Source organism: Ictalurus furcatus, chromosome 1 (assembly GCF_023375685.1).
Source record: "Ictalurus furcatus strain D&B chromosome 1, Billie_1.0, whole genome shotgun sequence".
NCBI classification, from domain to species: domain Eukaryota; kingdom Metazoa; phylum Chordata; class Actinopteri; order Siluriformes; family Ictaluridae; genus Ictalurus; species Ictalurus furcatus.
The window spans coordinates 38,026,136-38,037,776 of record NC_071255.1 but is presented as its reverse complement, the minus strand read 5'-3'; the positions used below and the strand labels follow the sequence as shown (position 1 = coordinate 38,037,776).

Sequence of the window (11,641 nt, the reverse complement as noted above, 5' to 3'; positions counted from 1 at the left end):
CCCTGTTCGGCTGTGGACGTCGCTCCGCCTCCCTGTTCGGCTGTGGACGTCGCTCCGCCTCCCTGTTCGGCTGTGGACGTCGCTCCGCCTCCCTGTTCGGCTGTGGACGTCGCTCCGCCTCCCTGTTCGGCTGTGGACGTCGCTCCGCCTCCCTGTTCGGCTGAGGACGTCGCTCAGCCTCCCTGCTCGGCTGAGGTCGTCGCTCAGCCTCCCTGCTCGGCTGAGGTCGTCGCTCTGACTTCCTGCTCGGCTGAGGTCGTCGCTCTGACTTCCTGCTCGGCTGAGGATGTTACTCTGCCTCCATGTTCCGCTAAAGACGTCGCTCCTTTTCTTTGCTTCTCTCAGTATGTCGCTTCCCCTTCCTGCTCCACGGAGGACATCGTTCCCCCCTCATGCTCCACGGAGAGCATCGTACCTCCCTTGGGCCTCGCGGAGAACCTCGCTCCTCTTCCTGGCCTCGCGGAGAACCTCGCTCCTCTTCCTGGCCTCGCGGAGAACCTCGCTCCTCTTCCTGGCCTCGCGGAGAACCTCGCTCCTCTTCCTGGCCTCGCGGAGAACCTCGCTCCTCTTCCTGGCCTCGCGGAGAACCTCGCTCCCCCCTTGAGTCTTGCGGAGAAGCTCGCTCCTCTTCCTGGCCTCGCGGAGAACCTCGCCATTTGTTTGTTTTTTAACTCAGCAGGTGCCAGTTGAAACGTTTGCTGGTGACCAGTATTGTATACCGCAGTCACAAGTGGAAACAAGCACTCCTCAGGTTGGATAAATTGTCACTTTTCTGACCTTTTTAATTACTTCATATTAAAGTTGTATTGTTTTTTTTTTTAGCTTGATGAGGTAAACAGCCATGATGCGTGCTCCATCAGTAGTGTGGAAAATAGTGAAGATGAATATGCCCCTGAGTCTTCATGTAGTAGCTCAGATGAAAGTGCCTGCAGTCATGTGATTTCAGTTTCTGAAAGGAAAAGGACAAAAAGATGTCCTTTACTCAGTCCTAGCACTGGTCAGTCTAGTGCTACAGTTTCCAATGAATCTGAAGTTGTACCTGACCAGTCAAGCGCTGTTTTGTTCAGATGAGTTTCAAAGCCAACTAGTAAAGTGAGAGTGTATGATAAGAAACAGAACTGTTTGTTTTGCAGCAAACCACTATCAAAAATGTCAAGACACTCAGAGCAGTTTCATAGCACTGAGTCTGAAGTTTAGAAAGCTTTGAGTTTTCCAAAAGGTTCAAAAGAAAGGAAAAACTTGCTAGATCACCACAGGAACAGGGGGAATTTTGCACATAGTGCTGAAGTTGTACAGCATGGAGAAGGTGAGCTTGTACCTTGTAAGAAGCCATGAAAAGATTGTGATTTCAATACCCTTGTGCACTGCTGCAACTGCCAAGGGCTCTTTGCTAGAAAGTTTCTCTGGTGTCATATGAAACGGTGTAAACTGTGCAAAAATGATCACTCCCATCCCAAACCAGGAAAGAACAGAATGCTTTCACAAAGTGCTTATATGGGACCTGCACCTCCTGGAACTAGTGCTGGCCTGTGGAAACTTTTCAGTAACATGACCCATGACAAGGTGGTACTCTCAGGAACAGAGAATGAATCAGATGAAGAAGGTGAGCTTTACACTCTTATATACAGAGCCTATGAAAAGCACTCCTGTGTGTTTGGGTGTTTTGGGGGTGTTTTGGTCTTCATGGTGTTGTTTTTGCCGGGAAGCATACTCATCAGTGAGTGGTAGAGTGGTGTAACCAGTGGCACTGAGCATGCATTTCTGGTGCCAGTGGGGCTTATTACTGTTGATGCTTCTTGTGGTAGTGTAGGCTTAATTCGGTGAAACACCAGATAAGATGGGTGTCTGCTCCAGTGAAAAGCCTGTGATGTGGGCGGCTCCAAACTAGGTTTTATCTATTGATAGGGCAAGTATGGTATATGGGAGACGGAAGGTTAGCTAGGCCTTTATGTAATCCTTAATGGCTTGGTACATGTAGATAGCATCTTAACGTGTATAATTGTATCCACAACCACCTAGCAACACCATAGTGACCACATTTTAAGCTCCACAATCACTGTATTCTTCAGAAAATGCACAACTTGTAGTTGTTTATTATTATTATTATTATTATTATGAGGTGTCCTTACTCGTTTAGGATGCATTCAAAAAGAGTGCACTTGTTCTGTGTTTAAGTAGATATTGAGCCAGAACTGAAACCATCTACAGAGCAAGCCCAGGAAACCTCATCTGAGCAAGCAACAGAACCAACCAGTACCACATCTGTTCCCAAAGGTATTGTCTGATAAACAAAACATGATTGTTTTCATGAAATTGAAAGACATTGTATGTTTTGACTAACTTCGTCTTGCATTTGTTAAGGTGGTAAAGAAAAAGAAATGGGAGACCAGTGAAGTGAAAGCAGTTGAAAAACATCTTTACAGGTTCATAAAAACTTGCACAGTGCCAGGAAAAAAACATTGTGAGGCCTGTATTAAAGCTGAGCCTGTTGCACTGAAAGGCAGGGATTGGTTGTCCGTTAAGTTCTTTGTAAAGAATAGAATCACTGCCCTTAAAAGAAAAAAATATAACCCAGAAAAATGTCTGCATGGTTTCATTTGGTTTTATTTGCACAGATCATTGGTAGTTTTAGTTTATTATTATTATTATTATTATTAAGTTTATGGTTGGTATTTTGTATTGTACAATTTTATTTTTTACTACTTTTTTACATTTCATTTGTGACAAACTTTTGAGTGTTAATTAGTAATTGCCTGAAAATACTATCTGTGCAAAAATACTGCATTGCAAATGGCAGAATGTTTAAGATTAAAAATAAGACATGTTGTTATTCATGTGACTTAATCAATTATCTTGGAAATATGCATTATAGCACCTTCCCAACTGTTTGTAAATTGTGTCCCCATATTGTTCACAAGTACCTACAATTTAGAAATACCAAAATAATAGTGTGTGTGTCTGCTCATCCTCAAAAGTTCGGTCTACCAGAAATTGTCCCCAGAATGTGGAAAAATGTCACATTGCTTTATTAACGTTTTTTATTTCATTTGAAGTGACAGACATTTTTACAGCTTCAACTGAAACAAGAATCTGTCTTTGGTTTCCTCCTTGTGTTTTTTTGTGTGTGTTAGTGTGTAGGTTGATCTATAATTGTTGATCTCTCTACAGGCTGGTAGGCTGCAGTATTACAGGTGAAGGTTGTGCTGCTCTGGTTTCAGCTCTGAGGTCAAACACCTCATCACACCTGAGAGAACTGAATCTGAACTACAATAATCCAGGAGAATCAGGAGAGAAGCTGCTCTCTGATCTACTGAAGGATCCACACTGTAAACTGGAGAAACTAGAGTGAGTTACTGACAGAAACACACACACACACACTGATTTTTCTTGTGAGGAGTCTGATAATTGATTCTGATAAATCTGATGAATATCTGATCATTTACTCTTTTCCACTTCTTTACAGGTTCAAGACCTTTAAATTCTGATCTCCAATTCTCAACCTCAGATGATTGTGGATTACATTAACCTGTACAAATAAACATTACAAAGTGTTGTGAAGAACATACACTCACCGTCCACTTTATTAGGAACACCTGTACACCTGCACATTCATGCAGTTATCTAATCAGCCAATCATGTGGCAGCAGCACAATGCATAAACCCATGCAGATGCGGGTCAAGAGCTTCAGTTAATGTTCACATCAAACATCAGAATGGAGGAAAAGTCTGATCTCTGTGACTTTAACCGTGGCATGGATGTTTTTACCAGATGGGTTGTTTTTTACACCATTTTGTATAGAGACAGTTGTGTGTATTTGGCTCACTGAAAAATCTCCTGCACATGACCAAGATGGCTGACTTTTTTTTCCCCAAAAAATTATGATTTTGTAATATAATCTTCAGTTATGCGTTTTTAAAAAATTGACACAAAATATTATATATATATATATAGAGACTTTATACACTCAGAAGTGTCATATTTCATTAAATACAAACACTATTTTATTCAATATAGCAGTATATACACACTCAACTGACAGACAGTGACTGTGTGTGTCTGTGTGTGCGTCTGTATGTCATGTCTCATAGTGGGATTGTAAATATACAGCCGCTGTATACTCGAGACTTTCTGCCTTTCTGTGTGGCCAAACCCATCGGAGGAAGATATGACCACAGAGAGAGATGATGATGATTATTATTATCCATCCATCCATCCATCCATCTTCTACCGCTTACTCCTTTTCGGGGTCACGGGGACCCTGGAGTCTATCCCAGGAAGCATCGGGCATAAGGCGGGGTACACCCTGGACAGGGTGCCAATCCACCGCACAATCACATACACACTCACACACCCATTCATACACTACGGACACTTTAGAAACGCCAATCAGCCTACCATGCATGTCTTTGGACTGGGGGAGGAAACCGGAGTACCCTGAGGAAACCCCCGCAGCACTGAGAGAACATGTAAACTCCACACACACAGGGCCACGGCAGGACTCGAACCCCAGACCCTGGAGGTGTGAGGCGAACGTACTGGTTACCATTTCATTTCTATAAAATTAAATCAAATTTATTCACATTATTGATATACAACTTCATAAGTTTAAAAAGCAACAATGACTAATTACTCATATATGATCAGTTCTGCTAATAAACGGTCCTGGATTTGACTGGATGTATTATGTAATGACTAGTATTAATAAAAACAGCAGTGTGTGTGACTCACCGATCTCTATTCAAGCCTCACACTCCGCTACACACTTACTGATTAACTCTGGGTCTTTGTATTTCATATTTTTATGTGGATGAATCACAATAAAGTTAATTGAACTTGAAACATGATGTAGTTTTTATTATTTTTTTTTTATTTTTTCATTACACTTCCATGGTGATCAATCTGCATCTGAAATCATTTATTTGTGCACTATTAGTGCTGTAGTTTGTTCAATTATTTAAAAATATCTAACATTGAGCACTTTTAATACTCAACAGTTCCAGATGGTTCCCTGTGGATCCACCAGAGGGCAGTGTGGTTTTAATGAAAAATATTTTTTTTTAAAACCACAGCCAGTGAGAATGATGCTACAGTGTAAAAACTAATGAGGAGGTTTTTTTTTAGTGGCCTGTAAAATGAGTTGTTGTTCTGTTCTGCTCCACTATCTCAATGAATTAGTGTTTGCACTACAAACATATATGTACTACATACTTACCCACACACTGAATAGTTTAATAATACACAGTCTGGTTTTTAATAATACAGTCAGTGTAGATAACTGATGTTATGCAGTTAGCTGTGATGTGCGGTGGGTGTGTCCACGGAACTTAAATCCAATATAGTCATTCCTGTGTTAGCGGGGTTTCCCACATTGAGCATGTTCATGCACGTGTGGTAGGATAAGTGATTGAACTATCCTATTTGCCCTGTTCGGGCTATGGCTTTGGCAGACCCATGAGGTGGGAGCTATCCTATTATTTAAGGACCCTTATTTTGGCAGGCGCATATGTGTCTTGTGGATTCGAGTTTCTTCACTCTTTGTTTTCAAAATTGTTTCAATAAAGTCTAATTACTTTTTGACATCTACAAATCCTCTGTCTCATTAGCCTTCTATTTGGAGTATTAAGTGTTAATTCATCATGGAGACTGAACCTAGTCTATAACTCTATTAATGTGCAGGGACGCCAGGAAACTGTACAGTTGCAACCATCTACCATCCTGACAACTTTTATCCCCACCACTTGTAAAATAAAGCTTCTCCACTGTAGCCTACATACATGTAGCTGTCCTAACAGACCTGCGTATCTAATCTAACAGCATTACTTTTTAAGTACTTTCTACAAACAATCACACTGGATCTAAGAATCAGTTATTATCTAATCCTTAACTTATAATGATTCCAGATCTGGAATTAATTTGTATTATCACGTAATGTTTTCATTTGCAAATTCCTCCTTAAAATTTTATTACAGTTACTAACAACTGTTCAAAAGATTTTGTAAAGGCACATACCTGTGTTGAACTTTGTGCCATCGTTTTCTGACACCAAAGAGAAGATTGAAAAAATCATATTACATCATTATATCAGTTAAACAAAATAATTCCAGTCACAGGCAACAATAAGTGTATACAATACCACTATACAGTAATGTTTTAGTACCTCATTCATCTTTATACATGACAATTAAGACCTTAAATATAATCATCTATTACATTAAAAATTACATGCAAGTATATTCTGTATAAATGACAACCTTAACATCTTTTTTTCTCTGAAAGAATTAACAAGGGACCAAATGACATAAAGGCCCTCCAGTGACTTGTCTTGATTATTACCGCAGTTCAAGTTCACTCCTTAGTAATTCTGTAGTTTATTATATTTTGTACTCGATTTCAATTTGTTCTTAAACTTTACTATCTCTTGAAAGTTCCCAGAGTCTCCCACATACCAATAGCTTCTGTTCATATGCATACCACAATCTCTAAAACAACTTCCCCACCCCGATAAACAGAAAAAGCTATGTGTTTACAAAAATAGCTGTAAGTGAGAATCATAAAATCTTACCTGCACTGTAAAGGCATGGCTACCAATTAGGCTGCGTTGAAGGCAGCTAAAAGTGTATCACAATATTCTCCACTTCTCAACTCTGACTCACAGGCTTAGAGTGTTTGAAATAAGGTTGACATTTATTAATCCAGTTAACTGAAAAGTAAAACATCATCAGATTTTCACACAAGTTCTAAAAGTAGATAAAGAGAACCCAATTAAGCAAATGAGACAAAAATATTATACTTCATTATTTATTTACTGAGGAAAATGTTCCAATATTACATATCCGTGAGCGGCAAGTATGTGAACCTCCAGGATTAGCAGTTAATTTGAAGGTGAAATTAGAGTCAGGTGTTTTCAATCAATAGGATGCCAATCAGGTGTGAGTGAGCACCCTGCTTTATTTAAAGAACAGGGGTCTATCATCATTGTAAACATTGATTTAAGGCATTGGTGTCTAATCTTATCTGGTGTGGGTGCAGGTTTTCATTCCAACCAAGCAGAAGTCATACCTGAGTCTATTGAAAGCCAAGATCAGCTGATTAAACAGGTGGAATCAGGTGTGGCTCCTGCTTGATTGGAAGGATTTAAGGAGAATGTGACAGCCTCTGGGTAGATGCTGTTACCCAGGCTGGTAGTCCATATCAAATGCTGTAAAACCATCTGCTGGATGGAAGAGGGGCAGACAGTTTGTGGACGGGGTGGGCTAGGACCATCCACGATGCTGGAGGCCTTGGTCTTTGATGGCCAGTGAGTTGGTGTTGGTTGACCAGGTGAGGTCCTCTGAGATGTGAATACTCTTGCTACTCCATTTATGCAAGGGGTGGAGTATCAGTTTGTACATTTGCATGATTAAAGCTTTTGGCAATAATGAAAACTATCAGGGTGAGCATTTCACTGATATGTTTATGTAGGGTATACTTAGCATTAGCTGTTGGATGAATCAACACATCCACCATAACAATGACTCAACTCTTTTGGCATATGGTTGACACTTGACCAACATGAATTCCACAAGCAATGAACAGTCTTTCAAATATAAGTGTTTGTGCACTATTCTGTGTTGATTCTCCTTCTTCCATCAGGCTGTGTAACTGCAGCATAACAGGTGAAGGCTGTGCTGCTCTGGTTTCAGCTCGGAGGATGAACTGCTCATTACATCTGAGAGAACTGAATCTGAACTACAATAAACCAGGATTAGAAGTGAAGCTACTCTTGGACCCACCAGGGATATTTTAGACATCAGCATCTTCCCATCTGTATTTCCTCATTTGTAAGTTTCTTTGGATAAAAGTGTCTGATAAATGAATTAATGTAACTGTAAATGCATCACTTCTCTCTTATTTTTTGCAAATATTCAAAACTGTTTGCTTTGTCATTGTGGAGTATTATGTGTAGACTGAAGAGGAAAGAGTTGAATACATTTTAAGATGAGTCTCAAACACCAAAATGTGGAAAACCTGAAAGGGTGTGAAAACTTTCCCTATGCACTGTATAATTAGCATCTACCCCTTGTCCAGTAAGGAAACCCAAGCCATGAACAAATACATTGAGGAGGCTCTGAAACGGGGGAACATTCTCCCCTCAACATCACCTGCATTAGCCAACTTATTCTTTGTCAAGAAGAAAGAGGGAGGATTACGGCTATGCAAAGACTATTGAGGTTTAACAGGTACTCATTTGGAATGGAACGCCAGTGTACTGTGAGAAAGGGTTAATGTTCCCACTCTGATAGTAAACGTTGACAATGTTTGGTATTTCCTCAAAAGGTAAGTGATTCTGTAAAAAAAAAAAAAAAAAAAAAAAAAAAAAAATCTTAGTGTCCAGTTAGTAATGTGCAGGACAGTAAGTGATTTCTGGGTAATTTTGAAGAATGGCAGTGTGTGTGGTGTTCCAGTGCTCGAATGATAGATCAGCTGTTTTGGAGGTGTTAACCGAGAGCCCTATACTGTTGCAGGTTCTGAAAACTACAGCATCCTGTGGAGAGAAAGCCACAAGAGCACACTCATCAGTATACTGTAGATCTAGGATTTGCTCTCTGGACAGCTTTGTGGTCAGTTGAAACCTCCTGGTGTTGAACAGACTCCCATTCATAGTGAAGCTCCTTGTGGAGAAGATGGATGACACATAAGCATAAGATGTTGAAGAAGACGGGTGCCAGGACATACCACTGTTTCACTCATGAGCTGACAGAAAAGAGTCACATGACCTCCTGTGATCATGTGATTTATCAAATTTAAACAGAACATTCCAAAAGAACTTCCTGGTAACAGTGTTGATTGATTTGTAGAAGTTGGTACAGGCTGTAATGATAGTTGGTGGTGTTCTTTTCCTGAAGTTGCCATGCAGCATTCTTTAGGCAAGCATAATGTAGATTCTTCCTGTTGGTCTTTTGCAGCCATAGAGGTAGATGTGCGTGCGCGCGCGCACACACACACACACACACACACACACACAACAGTTTGGTATTAGAAAGAACACAGAAAATTCACTCATGTTAAAACCACAGACCAAAAATTTAATTGTGTGTTTATTTACTCCACCTCCTGCTCTAAAAATTATTTTGACTATACACACACAGACACAGGAGTTCATCCGTCGATTTCGACGAAGACCAAAGTTTACATTTTCTGTCTCCATTATGGAGAACACAAACTGGGGTGTGAATTGGATTATAGTGAGGAAGACTTGTGCAGCATCAGTCTCACTCCCCCTTCCCAGTGACCACCATGATCCAGTGGCAAGACTAAGTCAGGTCGAGTGAAGATGGCCCCCAGGCGCAGTGATTCATACATCTATTCATACACCCATTCATACACTGCGGACACTTAGGAAACGCATGTCTGTCTCTGGACTGGGGAGGAAACCCTTGCAGCATGGGGAGAACATGCAAAGTCCGCACACACAGGGCCACTGTGCGAATGGAACCCTGAGCCACCACTGTGCTAACCACTGAGCCACCGCACGCACACGCGTGTGCACACACACACACCTCTCCCAGTTTTGTGCTAGAAATGATAAAACAGAAAATTCACTCATGCTAAAACCACAAACCAAAAATGTTGTTTTGTGTGTGTGTATTTATTTACTCCACCTCCTGCTCTAAAAATTATTTTGACTAAACCAGTCAATCCAGTCGGAGTTAAAGTGAAACTCCATTTAGTGACGATTGGACTGTAAAACATTCTCTGTAAGTGAACTGTGTGATGATAGCGTTAGATTTAACACACCCATGTTGGACTGAAGTAAACATGTCTTCTGAAGTGTGTGTGTGTTTCATGTTTACAACTGTAAGACATGACCTCCAAAATGAGTGTCTCTGGGGAACAGGACACAAAGAAAGACAAGAGGTAAGTGAAGGATGTGACTCAGGAAACATAAAACAAACTTGAGGTGGTCTTCAAAATGTTGTTAAAAAGTCATTGCAGCAAGAGAACATTTCAGATATGATCAAAGTGGATGTTTTTACCAACATTATACTTATAATATACAGTATCTAAGTATATTTAAGTTCATGACTTCATATGACTTGGTCATGACGTGCTTACACAACACCTACACTACCTACATCCCTCTAATACATCTTCTATTCATTCATCTTCAGTAACCACTTTATCCTGTATTACCCTGTATTTATAAATATTTATTAAATATGTGGGCAATTTCATTTCAATACATCTACCTCAGTTTAATGTTGCACAAACAACTGCACATATCTGCCTCCCTGGCACCTGGTATACTGTCCACCTGCCTAAGGCTGCTGCAGCCCCCTAAAGGCCTAGATGATTACTCAGTAGGTGTCTCACTGAAGAGAGCAAACTTTTGGACACATGAAAGGGAGAGGACTGCTGCTCCTTAGCATTAGCTTTGCCTTTGTGACTAAGCTACAGAGTCATCCCCTGTTCAGCGCACTGTAAGGGTTCTAATGCCAGAGTAATGCCAGTATGAGGGAGTGTGAGAGTGATGACAACAAATTTAACACACCTGAGGCCTTGTAACACTAACAAGTCACATGACACCAGGGAGGGAAAATGGCTAATTGGGCCCAATTTGGACATTTTCACTTAGGGGTGTACTCACTTTGTTGCCAGCGGTTTAGACATTAATGGCTGTGTGTTGAGTTATTTTGAGGGGACAGCAAATTTACACTGTTACACAAGCTGTACACTCACTACTTTACATATTTACAAAAATGTGAGGGGTGTACTCACTTTTGTGAGATACTGTATATTATGCCCATTTATTAGTCTCATTTATCAAGATGTATATACAGAGTTTTGTGTATAAACAGTGTATGCACATTTCTATGTATTGAATGGGATTTGTTACTACTGACCATGCGTATACATTTTCCATGGTGGTATAATAATATGTAATAGCAGATAAACTGTTTACTTGGAGCTTCTATCCCACTTATTGTCAATCAAATCAGCAGAACTGAGAGTAATTACTGATTTCAGTGCATCAGTCATTTTGGTTATTCAGCTGTTTACGGAAACCTCAATATCTCAGTTCAGGATGGTTCTAGCTCCTTGAATCAAAAACTGATCTCTAGAACACATTATAAGGTACATGTACATATATAAAGATTTCGCACATTCTTGTTCCTTCGATTTAGAACTTAAGTCCTAATGTAATTCTCAAGATTGCTCACAGTTCCACTTTTAGGGTCAATTTATAACGGGAAGGGTTCAAGTCTCAGTTCTAATTTTTAGGGGGTATCTGGGTAAGTATAGTGTGCATGCAGAACATTTCAGGTTTGAGACTTCTCTTTTTTTTTATGGGGAAGAGAGAGTGCAATTTTTTTTTTTTTTTTTTTTTAATTTAAATTCCCCTCAATTTCGGGGTTATATATCTCTCGTGGGGGACCAGATACAAAGCTGAAATTTTCACACAAATACGTCCTCTATAGTAGCATTCTGCTGTAAAAAATTTTAGTTTGAGATTCCACTGGTTACAGAGCTAGGGCTAGTAGAAATCTGGGGAAAATCATACTTTATTCATGCGTTTTGAGAAATGATCAGATGTAATATAAACATAACAAATAATAAAAATGAACAGTATTTTACGGTAATTATGGTTATGATGACATA

At 40.0% G+C, this 11,641-nt stretch overlaps 1 long non-coding RNA gene across 2 annotated transcripts; it reads left to right on the top strand.

Moving 5' to 3' along the window:
- The first annotated feature begins 546 nt into the window (after nucleotides 1–546).
- Nucleotides 547–5,912, top strand: LOC128615492 (uncharacterized). Of its 2 annotated transcripts, XR_008387213.1 has the most exons (4): nucleotides 547–1,603; nucleotides 2,179–2,274; nucleotides 3,169–3,345; nucleotides 3,464–5,912. It is a non-coding gene; the product is annotated as an uncharacterized LOC128615492 (long non-coding RNA). The 2 variants fall into 2 exon arrangements; XR_008387211.1 differs by having other exon boundaries at nucleotides 547–2,274.
- Nucleotides 5,913–11,641: the final 5,729 nt, after the last annotated feature.